This window comes from Octodon degus, unplaced genomic scaffold, assembly GCF_000260255.1.
Source record: "Octodon degus isolate 3935 unplaced genomic scaffold, OctDeg1.0 scaffold00126, whole genome shotgun sequence".
Taxonomy (NCBI): domain Eukaryota; kingdom Metazoa; phylum Chordata; class Mammalia; order Rodentia; family Octodontidae; genus Octodon; species Octodon degus.
The window spans coordinates 7,341,026-7,345,287 of NW_004524702.1; positions in this window are offsets into that span (position 1 = coordinate 7,341,026).

Here is a 4,262-nt window from a genome sequence, read left to right on the forward strand (position 1 = left end):
CCTCCCCTCCCCTTCCCTCCCCTCCCCTCTCCTTCCTCCCTTCCCTTCCCTTCTCTTTTCTCTTGCCTTTTCATGTCTCTATCTCATCTTCATCCCTCTCTCCCTCTCTCCCTCCCTCTCTACTTCTCTCCCTCCCTATCCTTTTCTTTGTTTGATGGTGGTACTTGAGATTGAACCCAGAGCCTTCACGTGGAGCAACAATCCCAGTCATTTTTTTAAAAATTAGAGTCTAGTTTCTAAATTGCTTGGACAGGGCTCAATCTTACACCCTTCTGCCTCAGCTTCCCAGAGGATTCCAAATGTAGGCCACCAGCTAACTGACTTTTTACAGGTCTGTCATTTGTGAATCTATTAATTTTAGGCTTCCTGGCTGGCTTCCTAGACTGGCTCCCATACATAACGGCTGGTATTCTGGCTAGTTGCTGCAGGTTATGGGTCAGAGTTATTTTCATAGAGGATCTGGCTATTGTCTATACATTCTGTCTTTCAACCTAATATTTATTTAAACATCTATAGCACATGATGCTCAGTATGAAGAGCTACACATACTATACTGCATTTATATATCATTATACTTCATGAAGTAGGTATTGATGCATGAAAATAAGAAGCAAGTCTTTGCTGGGCTTGGTGGCACATGTCTGTAATCCCTGCACTTGGGAGACTGAGACAGGAGGATTGCCACAAGTTTGAGGCAAGCCTGGGCTTCCTAGTGAGTTCAACACTAGCCTGCACTACTCAGTGAAACCCTGTCTCAAAAAAAAGCAAACATTGCACTTGAATGACATATTTATCATAATGTTACTCACCACGTAAGTTACAATTTAGCTTGATGTGCAAACAAATTATAAGCTAACAGTGTATCCTGTAACCAAGTAACTGAATCTTAATAAGGAGTGAGCCAATAATAGCAGCTGAACATCCAGCCAATCAGGAGCAAAAGCTGCCAAAACATAAGCAAACGCCAGCTGTAGCTAATCAAGTTATTTCTGTCACTTCCTTTTCTCTGGCTATAAGAATGACTTGCACATGCTAGGTGTGTGTGCCTGCAGGTATGCAGGTGGCTTTGAACCCTCTTTGTCAGGAATGCTGCCTGATTCTAGAACTTTTTTCTTTCTCAAGTAAACTTTGTTATATTTTACTGGCTTCTGTTTTCCTTTTCGCAGTATTTCCATCCCTCGTAACCCTGAGCATTTCCACCTTTGCGGGTCGTGCTGGCCTCGATTCTGTCGGCAGCCCTCCTTATTGCTGTTTGGTCACTCCTGGAACTCCCGGGCTCTGGAGTTCTGCAGTCCAAGGTCCCATGTCCCTGGCATGCGATTGCTCTTCCTCTGTTCTTTCCCACTTTAGACTCCCAGTTCTTGATTACTTCATCTCTAGGATCGGCTGCTCTCAACTTCTTGACTCACCCACGCCTTAGTCACTGAGGAGGTCCCCAGCTTGTCACCACAGCACAGGCCTTGCCTTCCCTAAATAAATCTCTCATCAACTCTGTGAGTAAACTAATCCTGCTGCTTTCCTTACCCCAGATAGAGATTAGTTCTGGATCCACATGATTAGGTCGATTTCAAAACACTTTCCAGTATTTTCTAAGGTGCCTAAAAGGCAAAACATTAATAACAACCATAGAATTCCTGAAAACATTTTTAATCTTTAAAAATAACTTCCATGGGTGATATAGCTTAGTGATGGAGCAATTATTTATCATGCAGAAGACCTCAGTTGTTTTGTTTTGTTTTTGTCATGCTGGAAATTGAACCCAGAGCCCTTGTACTGAACTACATCCCCAGCCCCCTTTTGGTTTTTATTTTGAGATACAGTTTCTCTAAGTGACTAAATTGTTCAGGCTGGGCTCAAACTTGCAATTTTCCTATCTCAGCCTTTCAGAGCTCTGGGATGACAGGTGTGTGCCGGCCCCAACACCATGAAAAAATTAAAACTGTCATCTACACATCTACACAACTGTCATCTGTACTTTCTCCCTCTAGATGGAACATGGAAAAGGGGGAGGTCCAGCCAGGATTAGGCAGTGAGATGAAAGCAGGGCCTTGATGAAATTCTTTTTTTTTTTTAATAATTTTATTTATTTATTTATTTTGTGTGTGTGTGTGGCCAGCTCAGCCCACCAGGGGGCGGGGCTGGCTGGCATGTGGTGCTGGGGGATTGAACCGAGGTCCCTGTGCTTTGCTTGGCTTAGCTTGTTCTAAGTAGGTGCTTTAGACCACTGAGCCATCTCACCAGCCCTGAAATTCTTCTGATATAAAATATTATTATTTTGGAATGTGTGCAATAATCCCAACAAGCACAGTTGATGTAAATCATGTCTGTGTGGCCATATTCCCAGGCGCAGGGTGTGGTGGTTAATTTTATGTCAGTATCTCTAGGTTTGGTTCCAAGCTGTTCAGCCACACATCAGCTGAGACAGTGCTGTGAAATATTTATTTAGATGCTGTTAGCATTTAGATCTGTGAGTAGTGTGCATGGGCTCCTTGTAGGCCATTGGAAAAAAAAAAAAATAGAGATCCCAAAGGAAAGATTTCTGCTTCCAGAATATTTTGGGACTCAAATCTGCTCACCACCTTTCCAATCTCATGAGCCAGTTCTTGAAAATCTGTCTTTAGCCCTCCTTGATGCTGTTTGATCGTTCCTGGAACTCCCGGGGCTCTGGAGTTCTCCTGCAGTCCAAGGTCACATCTTCCTGGTGTGTGATTGCTTTTTCTCTGTTCTTTCCCACATTAGGCTCCCAGTTCTTGATTTCCTGCCCAGTTCTTGTTTCCTGCCCCCATCTATCTGGGAGAGTAGGGTATGGCCAAGGCTGGCCGGGGAAGTAGTCCTGACCCATTAATTACAAAATCCTGGACGCATCTGCAGAACAGTTCCTAAAAAGCCCTGCACATGGACTCCTCAGAGAATCTGAGCAGGTTTTTACTAGGATGGCCTAGATCTGGGGTCAGGCAGCGACATCCAAGCACAGCCTCTCGGGACCTGGATGTAGAAGCTCTATCAGGTTTCTCTGAGCTTTAGACAGCATTCCTAAAGGACACACCCTCACCACGAAGCCTTTGCCCACCTAACTTTCCAGAAGAGTCCGTGCTGCTTCCCAGACACAGCATGTACTTTTATCTTGGCCCTCGCTCTCTTCTCTTTATTAAGCCCAAGCTTGCTCTGTGGAGCCAGTTTCTCCCTCGCTTGTCACTTTCACTTTCTGGAAGAACACTGGCCACTGCTTTTTGCCCATTTCATCCAATTCTTGGTTAGAGACCAGAAGAGCCTGGACTCTAACTCCAGATGGGGAGGCGAGCCACCTGAACCCAGCAATACTCAGCTGGAGAGCCACTTTCAGAAACAAGCAGTAACACATCCAGCCACCTGTCCAGCCAGCCGCACATTGTATTTTCTCTGGAGAACCCTGACTAATACGCCAAGTGAGAGCCAGGTGTTAGACAGCAGCCCTACCCCAGCATAAAAGAAGGAAAGAGGAGCACAACCCACGCGACTCACTGCCACCTTGACTCCCACCGCTGGGTTCTGTGTCTCTAACTCCTCTCTCAACAATGGCCTAGGTTCTCTTAACACTCAATGGTATTCGTTTGTTTTTGTAGTGCTGAGAATGGCACTCAGGGCCTGGGGCTGAGAAGGGGGGCCTCTAGGCAAGGCTACACCACCAGTCTTCACTGACATTTGGTGGTAGAGGGATTATGCTTTAGCGGGTGATTTTGAGCCCAGCATGCTGGGATGTCATTAATTTTCTTATTAGTGTGTGTTTGCAGTACATAGTGTGTACATTCCCTGTGCACAGTTGGTGACCCATCTGAATTCCTTTTTCCATCCCCATTCCTTCCCTTCCTCCATCTCTTGATTTCCTTACCATTTCAGAATGCTCTATGTCCCCACTTCCTGTCTCTCTTTCTCACTTGAGTTTCTCTGATGAGACAAATCATGCGCTATTTAAGCTTCTGTGTCTCTCACTTAACATCATGGTCTCAAGATACATCCATTTTCCTAAAAAATGACTCAGATGTGCCCTTCTTTATGGCTGAGCAGAACTCCAATTGGCAGAAATGTCACATTGTCCTCATCCATTCCTGTGTTGGTGGGCGTACGGGATCCTGCCAACATTCATTATTCTCAGTTGTGCTGTAGAACCATGAGTGCGCACGGGTCAGTGTGATGTATCTTAACTCTTTCAGGAAAGAGTTAGTCAGTGAGGGGACTAGCTGGAACAAAGGGAATTTCTAATTGTAGTTCAGTGAGGAATCTCC